Source organism: Bombina bombina, chromosome 1, assembly GCF_027579735.1.
Source record: "Bombina bombina isolate aBomBom1 chromosome 1, aBomBom1.pri, whole genome shotgun sequence".
Lineage (NCBI taxonomy): Eukaryota > Metazoa > Chordata > Amphibia > Anura > Bombinatoridae > Bombina > Bombina bombina.
Window position 1 is genome coordinate 801,865,332 of NC_069499.1, and position 22,355 is coordinate 801,887,686.

A 22,355-nucleotide genomic window follows, 5' to 3' on the forward strand; every position below is an offset into this window, starting at 1 on the left:
TTCTATGGGAGAGGCAAATCAGTGTTTCAGAAGTTTTTAATTTCTGCCCTCTCTTTACCTGTAAGGGTAAAAGAAATTTATCAGCCCCAGCAGGAATTATAACATCGCTAGATACCTGCATATTCACAGCATATGGCAATTGCTGGTTTGATTTCAAGGCTGCATTTTCATCCTGAAATACTTCAGGGTCCCCCTTTAACCTGCTCCAAAGGCAAGAGTTAATCAAATCTATTTGTATGGCATATCTATGTAAGATATCATTGCCAATGTATATCTGATTATGGGGAGTATTTAAAACTAAAAACAGGTGCTTCACTGACTTATTACCAATAGAGATAGATAATAAGTACTTAGCTGTGATGTTATAGCTTTCAGACCTGTCATCCAGGCCGTTGACACAGTGGTCTTGGGGAGAAAGATATTTAATCACTTTAGGTTCAGCTATTTGCGCTAATAAACCTTCGCTTATATAGCTAGCTTCCTGTTTTAAGTTTATTTTAGCATACTTGGTTTTACCAAGGTCATGTACTTGTATAGGGATAAATAGATCCTCTTTAACTCTCTCAATCCCTGTGAGGTATTGAGCGTGGTCTCCCCCCTTAGGGATTTTATGATCCCCCTTGTGGAGTGATATGGTTAATACATCACCATCTAGGGAGATATTCGCTATCTTTCCAGGTGATATTTTAAAAGTATTACCATCAGAGCCACTAAAAGGAGTCTGATCATCTATTTGTAGAATAGTGATTTCAGGTGCAGAGTTATTCCTGAAATGAATCTCCACAGCATCTGGTTTCTCTTCCACCACGTGACAGCTATGTCGGGCGCGAGATATACCAGATTTTTCATAATTGATAGGCCGTTTAACTTGTGACCAAATTACATTATTTATGCAATCAATTATGGTGCTTAATCGCTTCAGGAGATCACTACCAATAATTAAATGATCAGTTGGCAGATCCACTATAATGACAGGGTGTCTTATGACCCTGTTCCCCAATTTAAATTTTAACCAGGCAGTACCGTAGACTTTTAGGGAGTCACCCCCAACACCTATTAGAGAACCGTCAAATTCTTTTATTTTAGGTTTGTGGGGTGTTAGCTCATTTAGCTGTGTGTAGTACCTGTGGGATAAGATAGTTGCCTGTGACCCAGTGTCAATTAATCCCCTGATAGGGTTGGAGACTGAATCTTGCAGCTCAACTAATACATAATATCTTCCTGCAGTTTCTACCATTTCACACATAAAATTGGCATTCTCACACATCTGTGGGCTTCGCCACGAGTTACCTGAATTCGCCGTGTTATTCGATGCAGAGGAACCTTCATACCTACCTGTTTCCTCTATGACAGGGTCGGCTGGATTCTTTTGTACTGCATCTGTGGAGATAAGGTTAGGAGAGAGCTGCAAGGGAAGAGTTTTGTTAATTTTTCCCAGATGACGTTGCTTGTCATAACGGCTAAATCGTCCGTTTCCGGTCTGTGGGGAGATAACATGATTAGTATCATTGATATTTATTATTACATTTTGTATATCTCTCCCCTCCCCTTCAGGTGATACTGCAGTATTTATGACTGTGCCTGTGGTCCACTGCTGACCACTGGCTGTACCCCTAAAAAAGTATTGTTCGGTTGCTGAGCCGTAGATTTTTGACTCATATTAGCGATTTGTTCGCTCAACTGATTTATCTGGGTAAACAGCATATCTACCTGATTGTACAAGTTACCTCTACCCCTGGGCCTATCTCCTGGTGCCCCATTGTACTGATTCCTGGACCATTGGGTTCCCTCAGAATCAGGGCCGTTATTTCTATTCTGGCGTGGTTGCCCCTGGGGTTCAGCTTGTTCAGCATTAGTACTTTGGGGAGCATTATATACCTGGGGTGTCTGGTTACCCTGAGAATATCTTCGCCGCCTATTGTATCTACCCTTGCGCGGATACCAATTATTTGGTGGGTATTCTCTTTGTGAGTAATTATTCACCTGATTATGTCCCCTACTTTGGTTATAGTCTCCCTGCGCCTCAACCTGTGTAGGGGGAGGGGCGGAATTAAACTTCTGTGGAGATGGCCTGTTTTGACTGGCCACCTCTGCATAAGTTTTGTTTTTAGACTCCAAATTGAGGGGTTTAGGTGACACCCTAGTTTCTGCTACAATTTGGGGTTTTGATTCCTTTTTAACCCCCTGCTCACTGGACTGCTGAATAGAGTATAATTTTGTACTCTCTTTGATCAGCCATTCCAATGAGCAGTCCTCATCAAAATCTCTAGCTAAGTTAATTTTGATGGGTGTAGGCAGGGCTTCAAAAAATAAATTTACAAATTCTGAGCCATCAAATCTGGGATTATCTTCAGCCATACTGTACGCATTTTTCAATACAGAAAGGAATTCGATTGGACTCTGATTCGCACGACACTTTAAACCATATACCGCTATTTTCGCGGCAGTTTTAGTGCGATATTGCCCGAATTCTTTTCTGCATTGTTGTTTTACCCCATTCCAGGAATGAATATTCATATCCTTTAGTGAAGCAAAGAATTTGTGATGCTTACTGTCAAATACCCAAGGCAGAAATTCAATTTTCAATTTCTCACTTGTAACATTCATTATAGCTAACGCATTTTCAAAAGCCTGTAAATGATCAATTACAGATGTTGTTCCCTTACTGGAGAATATAGGTACTGCGCGTTGTACGAAGATGATTATTTTATGGGAATCATAGACTTTATCAGACTTATTTTGGGATTCTCTGTTAGAGTTTCCCTCCCCCGCATCAGCTGCGCTACAGCTGTCCTCTGGATTTACATCCTGAGGGGATTGTCTATTTGGGAAATCTACTTCTGACCCGTTAGGGGTCATTTGTCTATGTTGTTCTATATATTTTCGTACCTCGTCCCTGACGCGTTCGCTAAAGTAGTTAGCATTATCTGTATTATTCTCACTGCTAATATAGGGGTTTTCATTATGGCGATATGACCTTTTTAAATCGCTTAATTCTCTCTGGCTTTGCGCAAGCTGTTTATTTAAATCTTGTATCTGCGCGATTAAGTCCATATTGTGCTTATCGCTAGGTTTTGGGCAAATTCATCCATTTTATTTTTGGCTGTTTTTAAACCCTCTTCGCGTCTGCGCGAGGAACAAATACTATTTTCTAGCTCCTGTATTTGCAATCGTTTGTCTGTGACACAAAACGACATTTCGTCAATTATGCATATTAAAAGGGGCCAAGATTTTAGTATTAGTTCTTCTCGCTTTTTGGGATCTTTGCATTGATTAATCATTAATAATTCCTGGAAGAATTCATTCTCTTCATTCCACATATTATTATTAACGGTAATATTTTTATCCCTAGTTTCAAGCATATCCACAAAATCATTTAATTCACCAGCAATATTTAACTTCCCTTTAATGTAACTTAAGATATCTTTCTTAAGGACCTGACCTTTAGTAATGGGTATTGTAATGGGACCAATTTCATCGCTATGTATAGAATTAAATGAGTCACTTCTGGCTACAGATATTATTGTATTGGTTTAGTATTTATTTAACTAAAACGCTAATACAATTTTTGCCAATAAAAAGAGAAGAAAAAAAATTTATATTTCAATTTTTTTTTTTATTATTAATTTTGAAATATGAAAAATTAATATTCCGAAATATGAAAAATTAATACTTTTGATTAATTTTGAAAATATGAAAAATTAATATTTTTGATTAACTTTGAAATATGAAAAATTAATATGTTTTATTAATATTTCAAAATTAATCTTTAATAATATTTCAAGATATTATTATCAATCTCGAAATATGAAAATCAATATTTCAACTTTTCAAAAATTATATCTTCAAAATATTAATATCGAAATATGAATTTTTCTTTTTTATTTTTTTTTCTTTTATAATAATTTCTATTTACTTACAAATATATTATATCAAATATGATGGAATATTAATAAATCTCAGCAGTGCCTCCAATTATTATGTCAGTATATTTATGAAAATCTTAGTAGTGCTATCCAAATAATATATAAGTTTATGGCAGGGTTATAAACACAATCTTAAAATAATTTTCCTTAAAAATTGAAACCCTAATCAACCATGCATCTACTAGACCATACAATTAATATAAATATCTGAATTCTTTTATTTAGTTAATATCCATAAACATATTGAAGTATATTCGCAATAAAAGGAAATGAAACAAAATTTATATGCGTTAAAACCAACTCTTAAGATATGCTATCCTTCTTACAAAACCCAGAAAGATATACCTTCACAATTCAGCCTTTTATTTATTTAACACAATGGGACTAAAAACCTTTAACATCCAAGCAATACAATTCTAATCAGTGTTTATAAAACAATAGGATAATATATATATTCTGCTATTTAACTGCAATTTATCCTAATACAAAATTAACTGACAATATCAGAACTTGCATAGATGAGTTACTTGGTCAATCAGACGCAGATTTAAACAATATATATATATAGGCTGTGAAATGCTAACTTAAAAAAAAACAAAAAAAAAACACACTGCTTCTTTAAATCAATTAAATACAAATTGACTATGAATATAACTTATCTTACAAAACCTTGAATACGTTACCAAAGTAAAAAGCAGTCGATATCCAATATTCCTTGGTAGGAATTATTTTACCTCAGATCACCAATAAGTGTATATCGCAATCAATGAGAAAGGTAGATTAGCTTTGCTCAAGTAAAGTGGTATCTCACGCCCAGCAGGAACCAGTTACAAGTTTTAGCTTCAGCAGAAAATCTGTCCCTTTTCTCTCTATTGCATTCACTTTTTATTTGGTTTTCCATCATTGGTAAATTGTGGGTGGCCCTGCGGGAGCTGACCTTCCCATTGGTTATCTGGGAAGTCTAAATCGGATTGGCCCTTGGAAATTTCATTTTTAACAGCCAGAAAGAACCTTTTGGCTGTAGTTCTCGCAACATAACACCGGGTGGCAGCATTACAATTAGACAGTACAAATAAATGCAGCATGACAAAGAAATACAGTTATATATTAAAACATCTTTCTTTAAAATGTATAATAACTGCCATAATTTCTTGCACCAGTCTCTCCCAATATCAATTATAGGTGAAGCGGCATCAGATTAATTTCCTGATCGTTTTGATATGAAACATCAAATACATCTAGCATTATATTTTAAAAGATGTATTTGAAACGTTATAAACATTTATTGCACATTCATATGATATGATATTTCATTTCATGCCGGCATTCCATCTGAAATAAAGTAATAAGTGTCATTAATTATTTCTTTCCAGGTCCACAAATATTTATTTAAAAACACAGAGGCTAAGTAAGATCTTTTATGTTTTCAAAACATATATATCATTTCTATGTATATCTGAATTTATTTCCTATATAAATATCCCCTGCAGCAATTATCTATTTAATACAATGTGCTTAATTTCAATATATATATCATGAATCATTCTAAACATACATGGAAAACTGGCATTGTTCTCCTTGCAAAATGTATTTAATTTTATTTGTGTCACCTTCCCCCAAGATGGGGGTTTGCAGTACGTCTTCAAATAGAGATTCAGTGAGATAGAACTGTTGTATCACACGTGTCAAATTCCAAAGGGGTCCTTGAACACATTCTTTTCTCACCTCTCCAAAGGTTCTGAAGTTATAAAAATCTGCATATATAGTCAAATGAATAGGGTTACTGAGCTATTTCCTTTAGAAAAGAAATGTTTGTGTGTTTTACACTACAGGGGTCGTGCTTCAAAAGGCTCTGCTGATCGTCAATCCTGATAGACGTGTATTAGAAGCTGTGTTCAACAAACTCATGTTCAATTAATCCTGAGGTCTTATCTAACATATACAGTGTATAAAATATACGTATATATATATACATATATATGTACACATATGTAATATTCATCACAATATTCATATACTCTGACATAAATTCGTATCTATCAAATGTATATTGCATCTATTGATCTGTGTAATCTATGTATATATCAAATCTATCTCGTGGTTGTGCAAATGGACTGTTTGCGGTTGTTTGCGGTGCGTTACACGGGGAGTTTGGTCTGTCACTGTGAAGCGGGCGTAACCCTTACACTACCTGATCGATACAACATCATACCTGATGTTTTAAAGCACGTTATTCCAAACAATTTAGGATTGTTAGGTGATTTAGGCCCTTTATGGCTTAAAACCAGACTCTGCATCAACTATGTAATTTTCCGTGGGAGTTTTGCCATGGATCCCCCTCTGGCAGAAAGAGTCACTGTGGGTTTTAAAGTTCGCCTGCCTATTGAAGTCAATGGCGGTTTGCCCAGTTTGCCGGTTCGCAAACAGTAGCGGAAGTTCGAGTCCGCCGTTCGTGAACCGAAATATTTAGGTTTGCGACATCACTAGTGTGGAGGTTTAATCTTCGGCGGTGAAAAGTGCTCCGATTCACTTCCAAAACGGACGTCTGCTTCCTCGATGTGACGTAGGTCTTGGCGTCAGCCCTTGTGACTCGTTAAGCAATGTATCCGCCCCCAAATGACACAATGTGTCCAATTTGAGTGTGGTTGGTCCTGGATGTTGTCCAACTTCAGAATGGGGGATGCGATGGTAGTTTACGATATGCTTAATCGTTTTGCAGGGTAGATTATGATGTCCTTAATTTCACAGGACGTCCCAAATTTTTCCTAGTTAAACCTGTGTTCACGTAGCTTGCAGAGACTAGGTTGAGGACAAAGTTCAGATATAATTAGCAATTCACTTCGACGCGTTTCACCCCTAGCTTGGGGCTTTTTCAAGAATGAATTGCTTAACTGGTGTGTGAGTTTATATAGAGGTCTATTCTGTTCCCATAGGTTAATTGAAAAATGGGTGTGAGCCTTCTAACAGCCCGAGTCTTTTAAGGTGGTATGGATCTCAGAACCGAACCTTAATGTGGTAGGCAGTGTATTTTAGAGTAGTCATGGTGTTAAGCACCCCTATTTTCATCTTTGATAATAGGGATTTTTTGGAATGTAAACATACAATCCCAGGGGTAATTAACACAGTGGAGACACAATTTTTAGAAAAAAACAGATTTTATATGATGTGGTGCAACATAGGCCCTACTCATTATTCTATATTTCATTTTCAAATTGATGAGATGATAGCCACTCCTATTACATCTATGTGTAAAATAGTGTACACCTTGTCAGATATTTCAAATAATCAACTTTGTTAGCTATACTATATTCACCTCAGCATAACAATATATGTTATGTATATACAAAGACAATATAATCTTCTCATCTTAGACAGAAAAGTAAAATTAAAAATAGAAAAATTAAAGATAGAATAATAATAAATGGAAACTGTGTATAGTGGTGTAAAAACATATGTGGATATGGTGAAGACCCTCAAATGAGTAATTCATACATAAAGGGGGTTATGTCTATTTCTGAGTTCAAGCCCATTGGGTGGAGGGTTTTTAGCCTATAAATTAGTTCAGCTTCTTTCTTAAGTATTTTATTTTCGAAGTTTCCCCCCCGCCAGTCTGGTTTTACCTTCTACCCCAAAAAGTGAAGTCTTTCAATCTATTGTTGTGTATCTCTTTAAAATTTTGATATAGGTGAGTTTCTTTATTACCTTTCTCAATCTGTCACAAATGCTCCTTTATCCTTTCCCTGAGGGTTCTTGTCGTTTCCCCTAGATACTGTTTGTTGCAGCTGCACTGAATTAGATAAATTATCCCTTTATCTGTACATCTTATGGTATCTCGGATTTTAAATTGTTCTTTTGTAGTACTGGATGCAAATTCTTTAGTTTTAGAACTGTAATGACAGGATTTGCAACAGTTGCATGGGAAAAAAAACATGAACATTGTTTCCCATTAGATCTTTCTGTATGGTATGTGTATTTTTACGTTTGAATTCACTGGGTGCTAGGATGGTTTTCAAGTTATCAGAGCCCCTATAGATTAATTTAGGTTTGATAGATAGTTTGTCTCCTATAATGGGGTCTTCCCTGACAATGTGCCAGTGTTTATGATTTTTTTCTACTTTTTTATATTGCCCATTGTAGTTTGTGATGAAATGAACTACAAGGTCACTATCTACTGAATTTTGTATAGTATCAGAGGGTGGTTTTTTTTTGTATTTTGTGAGGCTCTCTCTTTCTATTAATTTGACTTCTTCCCTATTTTTGGATATGATCTTTTCATTATAGCCTCTATCTGAAAACCTTTTACTAAGTAGTGCTGCTTGTTCTTCATAGTCAATTAGTCTCTAGCAGTCTTTTATTACTCTAAGAAACTGTGATTTGGGTATATTATCCTTCTATTTATTTAAATGACAACTTTTGACGTGGATAAAGTTGTTCGAGTCCACTTTTTTTAAAAAGGTTTTTGTGTATATTTATATCCAAATCAAGGAATGATATACTAGTTTTACTGAGTTCGTGGGTGAATTTGAGCCCTTTATTATTCCTATTCATATCTTTAAAGAATTCTACCAGGTCACCTTCACTACCTTTCCAGATGATTAGAATATCATCTATGTACCTTTTGTAGGACACCAGGTATTGCACCAAGCTGCTCCCACCTAGGAATTCTGTCTCCCAGTTGCCCATAAAGAGGTTGGCGTAGCTTGGTGCAAATCTGGTGCCCATGGCGGTTCCTTTTGATCTGTACATACATTTTTCCATTAAACGAGAATGTGTTATTATCAAGGATGAATCTAATACTATCCAGGATGAATTTTTTTTTTTGCTCTGTACTCATGTCTTTATCTTGTCTAAGGTAACTGGATATTGCTTCCAGTCCTAACGTATGTTCAATGGTCGTATATAAAGAGGTGACATCACATATAGCAAGTATGATGTCGCCTTCTATCTTAATGTTTTTTGAGAATCTGGAGGACCTGTGTGGAGTCCTTAAGATACGAGGGTAGGGTTTTCACTTATTTTTGTAGATACTTATCTATATATTGGGACAAATTTGATGTCACTGAGTTAATTCCTGATATAATTAACGTCCAGTGAAATTTAGGACGTCACAATCTACCCTGCAAAACGATTAAGCATATCGGAAACTACCATCGCATCCCCCATTCTGAAGTTGGACAACATCCAGGACCAACCACACTCAAATTAGACACATTGTGTCATTTGGGGGCGGATGCATTGCTTAACGGCTCACAAGGGCTGACGCCAAGACCTATGTCACATCGAGGAAGCAGACGTCCATTTTGGAAGTAAATCGGAGCACTTTTCACCGCCGAAGATTAAACCTCCACACTGCAGGCATCAATACTGCCTGGGCCCAGGAGATATAACGGCAAACTGCAACTACCGTGATAGCGTTACTGTGAGAACGCCGATTAATGAGAGTGGATCCATTCTATTTACGCTAACACACATTACCCTCTCTCTAGACGTAGAGAGAGGTGTTTGTATGTTTTAAGGTACCAAACAAACATTCTTTTTTTAATATTCCTTGCATTTTTATATTTTTGCACCCGCATTTTTACAAATCCTACTCACCATAGTACTACAATCTTTTTTACATATTGGACGTCCAATTTTAAAATTTTATATATATTTTGTGTGAGCAACGTTTTATATGACATACCTGTATTAGAGATATTTGTACATTAAAATTCTATAATATTGATTCATTATTTATTTTATATTTTGAGACTTGCTTAGTAATAGCCTCTGCACATTAGAGGCTGCTTAGTACTATAATCTGCATCTTAGAAACTGCTATATATATTTTTTTTCCACAATACTTTCATAACCTGCATTTACATCGAGCTAGTCCCTAGTATTGTGGTATTTTTGAAACCTAGCCAGACAACGTGGGCATCACTATAGTAATATTTTAATAGTTTATACACATGTACTACTGATACACTTTATTAGTTCATCTGGGCAATACATTTATAACACTTATCGATTAACACATCAATTATTATACATATTATTATACTCACTACTCCCTAGGCTTTGAGCGCCAGTACACCCTCTGTTCTTTTTGCCACTATCTGAATAAAAGAAAGGTTCAGAGCTACCTCTAAACTGTAAGCACCATGGACAGTCTCTTATTATACCCCTTTAGAATGTAATCTCTTACCTGCATTATACTTCTAAAATAACTAAGTTTCTTACAAATATAGCCACAAAAAAGTGCTGCCCCCTCCCAATATGCTGCCCTAGGCAAGTGCCTTGTTAGCCTAGGCCAAAATACACCCCTGTTTCAAACTTTTCTTCTTTTCCCTAAAATGCTTTCAAAAGCAAACAAAATTCTGCTTTGAAAAGAATTGCAAAGTTTCTTCTAAATCAAGCAATTCAACCCATACCCTATCTTAGACCTTTTCCTCAGCAATGTTTTTCTAGTAAAAAATAAAAATGGTAAATATCGACCAGTTATAAATCTCAGATCCTTAAATGCCTATTTTGGTTATGGTGACTTCAAAATAGGGAGTATAGGCCTTACTCAAGGAATGCCTTCAAGACAAAGATTATATAGTCAGGTTAGACCCTGTCGCACAAGAACACCGCAAATGTCTGACTTTTTTTTTTCTCTTGGGAAGACCTAACATTGAGTTTCACTTGTTTGACAAGGTTCACTTCGTCTCATAGCCTGGACAATCTCTGGAAATCTTGGGCTCTCTAAGGGTTTTCTCTGAGAGAGATAAGGTCCTCATGCAGGAGTCTTGGGGCCCCAGGAACTTGTAAATGTTATCTTTCCGCATGGGCAAGATGGTCTGGCTAGTGCTTAGAAAGTAACCTGGATCCATTTTCAGTTAATATAACCTATATTATTAAGTTTCTTACCTTTCTATTCCAGTCAGGTCTTGCTTGTAGGTCTATTAATGTCTCTCGGTCCTCTATATCTTTAAACCTTACCTTTATTAATTATTCTCTTGTCGGTAAACACCCCATAACATGCAGAATAATGAAAGCTCCGCAAAACAAAAAAACAATGCAGCTCCTATACTACCTTTTAAACTATGATAGATATATATATATTATTTTTTTTTCGCTTTTCAAAACTTGTCCCACTAACAATTTTCTGCTGCTTATGCATTTATCTGCTAAATTGGTTACCCTCTTGTCACAAATATCTCAGGATTCGACTGCTAAGGAGTTAACTTTGTGTAGCTTGCACTCAAAACAGTTATTTGTTTTCAAGAAGAATTGTGTTTGTATTTTCTTTGAAGTGCCAGAACCCCCTAAATAGCCACCAAATGTTAGTGTGTATGCATTGGGTCATAAAGTCACTGAAACTCTTAGTCACAGAGATACACAGGATAAAGTTTATGGCTTAAGCTGTCAATAGAATGCCTGATGCAAAACAGGCTCTTCATTACAAAAACTGACCAGGTCACTGACAGGACATTGGTATATTATGTACATATGTGGGTTAAAAGTGTTATAACCTTAATGGCAGGTAAATATGACAACCTATGGCATATTTGATATCAAAACGATTCTCCCAATAAAACTAAAAAGGTTCTAAATATGTAAATATAGAAATTTCTTACCTAGCAGGAATGATAATGGATTGTATAAATTCAGGCAAGAAATTAGTCTATTGAAGGTTGTAAAGACAGGGGGGTTTCTTAGCCCGCCCAGGAGGGTGTGGTTAAGCAACCTTATCTCTGAAAAGTAGGGTTTAAGAATCTTATTTTTTAACAATAAGATTGTCATTCTTACAAGGGGAGCTGCTGTACAGAAGTAAGGAGCCTTCATTTTCATGCCAGCCCCTGGCGCATATCTTGAAGACTAGGAAAGTATTCAATTCTGTTTTTCTCCTTTTTATTTTAAAATACTGTTTGCGTGTGTAACTTTATTTGTAACAACTTTTTCTTAATAATGCATTGTGCATAATATTTTTGGCATAATAAATAATTCCTTTATTAAGTTTGGCCTTTGTCTAATAACTGAACCACATTCCTGAAAGAGACTGGAATATTAGAACTGTATAATTTTAGGTTATTTTCTGCTAAATTGTATTTCTAGAGTTAATGTGTAAAGTCTGGGGTTTTCCTTAAGATTTTCCCTTTAATAAATTTTAAGTGGTGGCAGCATTTGAGCTATAGGATTTATAGTTTATTGTGGGTGACATTGGAAAGGGAGTGTTGGGCATTTCTCTTACGTCTAGTACAGATTAAGGGAGTGCGAATTAACTCTTGCACCCACTAAACTGAATCACAAGCTTGCCTGGTGTGGCTAGATTGTGACCTATAGGTGACAGAAAAGGGGGCTGAAAACCCTTTCTGTGCCAAATAAGTGACTGGCGCAGGGTTGGATAACCTTGGTTCGTCACAAATTGGTGGGCAGCGGTGTAGATAATTTTTTTTATTATTAGATTTTAGTGCTTGTGGATTTGCTAGTGTGAAAATCCCGGTACTAAAAGAAATTGTTTCTTACAATTTCCAAAGGCTAAAACTCAGTGCATTATATAGTCACACATTGCAAACAGTCCCCTTCCCTATTCTCTGTTTTTCTTTTCTATTTTATTTTTGCTATGGAGGCATACGAGCAGCGATCTAGAGAGGCACTTATACTCCTATGCCAGGAGCGGGATATTCCAATACGTTCAAAGAACAAAGATTCACTAATACAAGCTCTTGTTGAATATGATAACAGCCAAATCACACCAGTTGAAGTCTCAGGAGAGATGTCTGCAGCTGTGGGCGGTGATTCATCAGGATCTGGGGATCCATTGGACTGTTATTTGCAAACTGTTCTTAAACATATGGGCTCAGTGGATGCAAGTTTGCGCATGGAACTGATTACAAAGTTTTATGAAAGACAGGCTGCTGAACGACAGGCTGCCGTGGCTGAGAGGCAGGCGTCTCTGGCAGCTGAGAGACAGGTTGCTGAAAGACAGGCGGCTGAACGACAGGCGGAGAGAGAGTATCAGCTACAGCTTGTACGGTTGGAGAGAGGGATGGTCTCACCTGTTGTTAGTGAACCTAGAGACCCCCCTGCTCCAAGAGTGCGTGCAGAGAATTTTCCCACCCTGGAGAAAGATGGAGATGTGGATCTATTCCTGCGTAGCTTTGAGAAAGTGTGCAGACAGTTCCAGTTGCCAAGGGAGCAGTGGGCCAAGTACCTTACCCCTGGCCTGAAAGGTCCTGCACTGGAGGCGTTTGCTGAACTACCCCCAGAGTTTGATCAGGACTATGATTCCATTAAAGCTGCACTGCAGAGGAGATACAATCTTACTCCTGAAGTTTACCGAAAGAAATTCCGTTCTCTGCAGAAAGGTTTGTCAGAGAGCTATATTACAGCTGTTGGGAACTTGAGGACAGCCTTTAAACAGTGGGTCAGAGGATTAAAAGTTGCCACTATGGAGGAGCTGGAAGATTTGATTGTGAAGGAACAGTTTATGCAGCTGTGCCCAGCCGGAGTTCAAGAATGGGTTTTAGATCGGAAGCCCATAACAGCATTGGAAGCTGGCGAGCTGGCTGATTTTTACACAGCTAACAGGTGTCCAGAGAATGGGAGGAAATCCTTTTCTAAGGGGGGATCCACCTGTAAAGGAGCTGCTGCACGACCCCCCTTCACAAAACCTGCTGTGCCTTTATCCAGTGTGTCTGCTCCCTCTGGGAAAGGAGGGGCGAGTGCTGCATCTGGGCAGGGGGATACCCGCAGATGTTTTGTTTGCAACAAAGTGGGCCACATCAGCTCCACTTGCCCAGAGAGGATTAACTTGGGGCAATCAGCTGGAGGGAGTAATCCCTCAGAAGTACCAGCATCTGTTTTGTTTGTTACCTGTCCAGAGGAAAACAACCATGAGAACTTGCAACCTGTGACTGTTGGAGATAAGGTAACCCTAGGGCTAAGGGACACAGGTGCAGAAGTGACTATGGTGCATCTAAAGCTAGTGAACTCTGAGAACATTATCCCTGGAAAGACTCTAGCAGTTAAAGGGATTGGGGGAATGAAACTTGCAGTGCCTATGGCACGTGTATATCTTGATTGGGGAGTGGGGAGAGGTTTAAGAATTGTGGGGGTATCTGAAAATATTCCTAATGATGTCTTACTGGGTACTGATTTGGGTAGATTGTTATCTCTCTATGTGCCTGACAATGCTACATGTGACCTAGTGACATTAGTTGCAGACCCTTATGTGGAAAGGGCTGTGTGTAAAAATGCTCAGAGACATTATAACCAGGAGGGAGGACAGATTGCATGTGTGCGCAGGGCTGTGCCTGAACTGGGGGTGTCTGTGCTGAGAGGTGAAGCTGTACGAAGAGATACTGACTGGGGAGAACGACAGACAGACGGTGTGTGTCTTCCTGTACTTAAACCAGCAGTATCGGCAGAATTACCGTTAGCTGTACAGGGTGAGGCTGATGGGGGAGAAAGGCAGATAGACTGTGTGGGTCTGTCTGTGCCTCAACCAAGTTTAGCTGTACGGGAAGAACTTGTCTGTGAGAGAAGGCAGATGAGGGGTGCGTGTCTGTCTGTGATTGAATCAGTGGATTCTATAGAAGGAGGTGAGATTGACGGGGGAGAGAATGACTGGGTGACTGGGCCGCTGGATGATGTGTGCCAGTCTCTGCCAGGGACAATTCCGTACCCTGTGAAAAGACACAATAGTTGGGATAAATGGCAGAAGGAAGAAGTGTGCTTGTCTGCACCAGTGTCAAAAGGGTCCCAAATTCTGTGTGATTATGCAAAGTGGCAGACTGACTGTGAGAGAGAGCAGGGGGGCAAACTAGCCCACTCTATGACAGAAGCAGCAAAGCCACAGATGTCAGAATGTGTGGGGGAGGAGAGTACAGAATACTCTTTGAGGGACCCCCAGAGTGAGTGTGAAAGATTGTGGGTGACAGAGACCCCAGTACCCTCAGCTGTGACCTATAAACAGACTGCACAGGCTAGGGGACAGAGACTGACACAGACTGCAGGCACAAGGGGGAGGAGTACAGAGAAGTGTATTTACACAGCCCCACAGTGCCATTCAGCAAATACACTGATAGGTGTGCAGCATCAGTGTCCTCAGCAGGTTCAGCAGTTAGAACGCACAATGAGGAGGAGGGGGGCAGTTAGTCAACCCCCTACCAACCATAACAGAGTGCAGGAGTACAGGAATTCTACTCCAGTGGGAGGGCAAGAGCCTATGGTAGTTAAGCAGCAACTGACAGCACACAATATCTTTAGAGAGCACACCATAGGTAGCAAGACACTAGGTTTCACAGGCACCTCTGTAACAGGGGATGATGTGTTATTCCTGGATAAGATGCAAACCTTATTGGGGGAGGTACCTGCAAAACCCAGAGATGCCATATTCGCACAAAAACAGTTGCAGGAGTTTACTGCCAGAGAGGGAGTGTGTGAGATGGTCCATAATGTTCTTGTACTCACGCCCATGAGACAGAACAAACTAGAGGCTGCATGGGAGGGGCCCTGCAATATATTCAATCAGTTGGGTAGAGCAACTAGTGTGTTACTTTTAAAAGGAGGGCATCCTGCTGCCAAAACTGCTAGGTGCAATCTGTCTGGCAATGGTGTTCTCACCGCAAGGGGAAGCTCCTTTTGATACGCATCAGGAGTGGCTCATAGCCACCCCCTTTTGCTTCTCTTATTGGGGGAGGTGTCACAAATATCTCAGGATTCGACTGCTAAGGAGTTAACTTTGTGTAGCTTGCACTCAAAACAGTTATTTGTTTTCAAGAAGAATTGTGTTTGTATTTTCTTTGAAGTGCCAGAACCCCCTAAATAGCCACCAAATGTTAGTGTGTATGCATTGGGTCATAAAGTCACTGAAACTCTTAGTCACAGAGAAACACAGGATAAAGTTTATGGCTTAAGCTGTCAATAGAATGCCTGATGCAAAACAGGCTCTTCATTACAAAAACTGACCAGGTCACTGACAGGACATTGGTATATTATGTACATATGTGGGTTAAAAGTGTTATAACCGTAATGGCAGGTAAATATGACAACCTATGGCATATTTGATATCTAAACGATTCTCCCAATAAAACTAAAAAGGTTCTAAATATGTAAATATAGAAATTTCTTACCTAGCAGGAATGATAATGGATTGTATAAATTCAGGCAAGAAATTAGTCTATTGAAGGTTGTAAAGACAGGGGGGTTTCTTAGCCCGCCCAGGAGGGTGTGGTTAAGCAACCTTATCTCTGAAAAGTAGGGTTTAAGAATCTTATTTTTTAACAAAAAGATTGTCATTCTTACAAGGGGAGCTGCTGTACAGAAGTAAGGAGCCATCATTTTCATGCCAGCCCCTGGCGCATATCTTGAAGACTAGGAAAGTATTCAATTCTGTTTTTCTCCTTTTTATTTTAAAATACTGTTTGCGTGTGTAACTTTATTTGTAACAACTTTTTCTTAATAATGCATTGTGCATAATATTTTTGGCATAATAAATAATTCCTTTATTAAGTTTGGCCTTTGTCTAATAATTGAACCACATTCCTGAAAGAGACTGGAATATTAGAACTGTATAATTTTAGGTTATTTTCTGCTAAATTGTATTTCTAGAGTTAATGTGTAAAGTCTGGGGTTTTCCTTAAGATTTTCCCTTTAATAAATTTTAAGTGGTGGCAGCATTTGAGCTATAGGATTTATAGTTTATTGTGGGTGACATTGGAAAGGGAGTGTTGGGCATTTCTCTTACGTCTAGTACAGATTAAGGGAGTGCGAATTAACTCTTGCACCCACTAAACTGAATCACAAGCTTGCCTGGTGTGGCTAGATTGTGACCTATAGGTGACAGAAAAGGGGGCTGAAAACCCTTTCTGTGCCAAATAAGTGACTGGCGCAGGGTTGGATAACCTTGCTTCGTCACACCTCTTATGTGTAATTCCCTTTCATAGAGTATCAGATGTTAAAGTTCCCCTGATTTCAATTCTAAACTGTTCACTTCTAAAGGAGTTGCCTTTTATCTTTCTCAAAAAGCATAGAACTCTGTCTACTTCTATTTTGTATCCGTATTTTCATGCTGAACATTCTCTTTGTGTAGTACAATATCTAAAATAATATGAATCCAAAATATCCATTTCGATCTTCTGCTTCTAACCAATTTTTATTATCTTATATTCCTCCAAACTCTCCTATTGCCTCTACCATTATTGCCAGGTGGGTTAAATGGATTACGAATGTGCCTGGCATTGGCATGTCCTCTTCAGCCCATTCTGTCAGAGTCAATTGCCTGGCTGCAAAAAAATCTTAAAGGGACAGTCTACTTGAAGATTTTCATTGTTTAAAAATATAATCCCTTTATTACCCATTGCCCAGTTTTGCATAACCAACAGTTATATTAATACACTTTTTACCTCTGTGATTACCTTGTATCTAAGCCTCTGCAGACTCCCTCTTTTTTTCTGTTCTTTTGAGAGACTTCTATTTTAGCCAATCAGTGCTGACTCATAAATAACTTCACAGGAGGGAGCACAATGTTATCTATATAGCACAAATGAACTAGCAGTGTCCTAACAGTGAAAAACTCTCAAAATTCACTGAGATAAGAGGAATCCTTCAATGGCTTAGAAATCAGTTTATGAGCTAACCCAGGTTTAGCTTTCAACAAAGAATACCAAGAAAACAAAGCAAATTTGATAACAGTAAATTGGAAAGCTAATTAAAATTGCATGCCCTATCTGAATCATGAAAGTTTAATTGTGACTTGACTGTCCCTTTAATGCAGCGAATTGGTCCAGTGATTCTATTTTCAAACCATTTTATTTTAAACCCATTCAACATCCCTAGCTTAAAGTGATTGTTAATCCTAGTGCTAGTGAAATGCTAGGATTGACCGTTGGAACAAATAAAGGGGTCTTTCAGTCATAAAGTATAAAATACTTCATGCTGAAAGTTCATCTGTTTCAAGTGTTCACCGCACTGAGCTGCTCAAGCAGCCCACGGCAGAACGCTGTTTTGCTGTGATGTTTCCACCTCTTAGCAAATAGCCGTGGGCTCCAGCAGGCGCCAAGATAGATTACCCGGATGGCTATTGGCTAAGAGGTGAAATTGTCACCTCTCAGCAAAACAGCGTTTTGCCGTGGGCTGCCTGAGCAGCTCAGTGCGGCGAACGCTTGAAACAAATAAGGGAACTTTCAGAATTAAATATTTTATACTTCATGAATGAACGTCCCCTTTATTTGTTCCAATGGCCAATCCTAGCGTTTCACAAACACTAGGATTGACAATCACTTTAATCTGTTTTGTGAGTTTGCTTTAAAGTAGCAAAATATCAGATTTGTGATAACATTTGGCTTATCCTAATGAATAATTTAGATATTTTTAAAGAGACAGAGACAAATATGCTACCACTTTTTTTCCTCCCTAATCTTCATCTCAATATTTATATTCAAAAAGTCTCTAATTTTTCTAGTCACTAACCAATTAAGATGATCTTCAAGCAAGTGGTTTTCTCCCATCACCTCAAAGTTACCAGTTTTATTATTTTCTAGAATAGTAAAGGATATTTCATCTTGTTAAATCTTTCAAATTCAGAATGCTTTAGTGTCAAGCTCTTCTCTAACTGTTCATAATGATCTGTTGGTTCATCGTTGCCAATTTTCCTGTTTTTTGTTTATATTGGGTTTTGGTTACTTCGTGTTTAATTTTGTTCCCCTTTAACAGGTTGGGAAGCACATTTGGACAGTTTATGGACAATATGGGGCCGATTTATTATTGCGCCAATCTCTACGCATTTGCTGGAGTCAATAGGCTCACCAGACATCTCCAGACATTGCTGCAGCGAATCTACATACAACGGCCTTATTTATGAAAAAGTGTATAAAAAACGCCCATGAAGTACGGCGCGATGAGCATCGGACTGTTGATAAATAAGAGTCATCGATGTTGCGGATATTCTGTTTTTTCCAACTTTATTTATACCATATCATTACTGTCCATGAACAAGCACATCTAAAGCTAAGCTTTTATTTTTCATCTGTTAATATCCAAGAAATAGCTAGATTTATCCCTGAACAAACAATAATATCTCATAGAAAGTTATTTTTTATTTATTTGTTATACAAAAGTTCTGATATATGATATTTTCACATAAATTGTGTATTTGTATTTCTAGAAATCATGATATGCCTATCTCATGATTTTTTCCTTTTTTTAAAAAAAAAATAATAAATAATTATTAATGCTAGAATTTGTACATATATCTTTGCTCATACTTTTGTGTGTGTGTGTATATATATATATATGTGTGTGTGTGTGTGTTATGTCATAAATCTTTTGCAAACATATTTACATGTCCCTAAATTCCTTTTTTGTTCTAAACAATGTTGTCTTTCATATCTCTAGGTTTATTTATACCACTATATGTATATAGTGTAAATATATAATTATTCTGAGCAAGAATAATTGCGAATATAACATGTAATCAGGGTATCATATGTATTTATTTGCAATCAATGGATATGTTATGAGCTGGGCCAGTTTTCTCTCCTGTGTAACCCTTCCTGATTGCAGTCTAGTTTGAAACACCACCCCTACACAGGTGTTAAAAAATGGGCTAGCATTTAAGATGACATTTCATTTTAATGAAAACGAAATTCAAGAGAAGGAAGAAAAACACTGAAAATAGCATTACAGTAAAGAGGTGATTTTAATTTCTGCTGTATCTGATTCATGACAGTTTTAATGTTAGGTAGACTATCCCTTTGAGCTAACAGTTTAAGATTATATTGAATCAAACATCATTCGATTATTGAAATCATTGTCAGAAATATTACACTGTGGGGCCTAATGTCATCATTAATGTTTATCTTTAATACTAATTTCACATATACATACTTTCAAAGTATAAAACACAATGTAACAAATGGCACTTACAAATTCTGATGAGTGATCAATGACTGAAGTATAGAGTAGACATTTTGGCCGATTAGGCGATTTGGATGCATCCGAATTGCCGAATCGGAACATCCCGAAAAATTCAGAAAATGAATAAACATGTTTCCGAATTTTCAGATCCATTATTCATATTCAGAATTTTTCTTGTTCCTTCCTAAACTGCAGTTCCCCGTCACTAACTCTGTCTAAGATATAACCCCTAAACCACCGTTCCCCGCCATCCCTGAAACTAACTAAATCTATTAACCCCTAAGCCACACCCCCCCATCGCCGACAATAAACTAAACCTATTAACCCCTAAACCGCACCCCCCCACATCGCTGACACAAACTAAACCTATTAACCCCTAAACCACCGTTCCGAAACATCGCCGGCACAAACCCCAAAATAAAAAAGCCTAATCTAGAATAAATTACCAATGGCCCTTAAAAGGGCCTTTTGTAGGGTATTGCTATAAAGAAATCAGCTCTGTTTATGAAATAAAAATACAAATACCCACTAACATTACAAACCCCCATCCCCCCAAACCCACAAAATAAAAAAAAACTATCTAAAAAACCTAAGCTACCCATTGCTGTGAAAAGGGCATTTGGATGGACATTGCCCTTAAAAGAGCATTTAGCTCTTTTACTGCCCAAACCCTAATCTAAAAAAATAAAACCCACCCAAAAAAAACCTTTAAAAAAAGGAATTTAGGGACATGTAAATATGTTTGCAAAAGATTTATGACATAACACACATAATAGAATTTAAGCAGCTCTCATTCTATTGGATAATGAATCATTCAATAGAATGAGAACTGCTTAAATCCTTTTGGCTGTTCAAATCAGCCCAAATCTAAATGAAACGAAGCAAACCAAATTTTTTGATCTCGCACAAGTCTAGTATAGAGCAATTTGATTTGTTAGTGATAGTAGAAAATGTATATTTCAATCAGATTGGCTGATTTCATTAATCACGTAATTATGCATTCACCAATAAGAAGTTGTGGAAAACTTTACTAGTTTGTGGGGGTTTTAGGAGTTTGAATATTGCGTCAAATTTGGTGCGAAGTGGAGACTGGGACTTGTATTGCATGCATTAAACATGGTGCAAATAGATTATCCAAAAAAAGAAAGTTGACTTTATTATGTATGTATTTATCCCTATATCTACTAGTAAACCAAATTTTGAGCAATATTTTGCACCAAATTTGGAGCAATAATATTGTCCCCTTGCTTTGTAATGAGAGACAAAAATGTAACATGATCCAAAAGTAGGGTTACATCTCCCTACTTTTATTATCTAATATGCTTCATTGTCTTGCAGCATCGAACATAACATTTCTGTGTTTTCAGACTCCCATTGATTTCTATGGCATTCGCGGCCTCAAGGGTGGCAGTTTTAACGATAAGTACGCTGCGTTGGAATTGGCAAGAGGGTCAAATAGAGTCGAATGTGACGGCGGATGATCAGTAGTCTGCTCAAATAACTCAAGCATTGATCTGTGTTGGATTGATATCGCGGTAGCGTATATTATGTCACACATTTCAACATTTGACAATCTTGATGCTGTTTACTACGGCGTCTAATTTGATGCGAGATTCCAGCGTATTATCAGTTGAAGCATTGATAAATCGGCCCCTATGACTCATCTGATTGGTCCATTTATGCAGTGTTCAAGAGGATGGCATTCTCATTGGCTTCTAGATTTTGGTCTCTTTTATAATGATTTTTTTTTTAATTCTGTCATTCATGGTGTACTTCTGTTCACTTTTAAAAGCTACCTGTGAGTAGTAAAATAAAGATAAAGCAAAATATTAAACTATGTGTCTTTAATAAAATCTAGACTATTCTTTCACAAATTGGGATAATCCAAAATTTTCAACAGCTAATGCACACAAGTGAATCAAAGCAAGAACACTGGTCTGAAAGCCAGTAGGCCAAGGTTCAGTCCCCTATAGGAATGGGTTAGGCTTAACCTTTTTCCAGATTTTCAGGGCATGGTCATAACAGGCCATTTCATCAGAATAAAGGGATATTAAACACTAAACCACATAACCTCTACGAATGTTACTCTTATGTTCGTTAATCCTCTCCCTGATCATTTTAGTCACCTCTCCAACATAAATAATCCCACAGGGACATTTGATAAAATACACCATATAATCTGTGTTGCAGGTATAATGGGCGCAAATATTGTACTTTTTACCCCTCCTAGGATGCCTAACCCAAGAACCCCTTATTAAACTACTACAGTTTGAGCAATTTAAACATGGGAAACAACCCATATTCTTTTCACCTATATATGTCTGTCTCAAATTATGTTTAGGGCCTATATCAGCTTTCACCAAAATATCTTTTAAATTCTTTATTCTCCTAAAGGCAGGCATGGGTATACTGCTAAAGTCCTGTATATTAGGGTTACAGATTGATAACATGCTTAAATGTTTACACAGTTTCTTGAACCTTTTGCTCAAATCACAATTCTTACTCACAAAAAAATATTCTCTGTGTTTTACTTTTCTCCTTCTG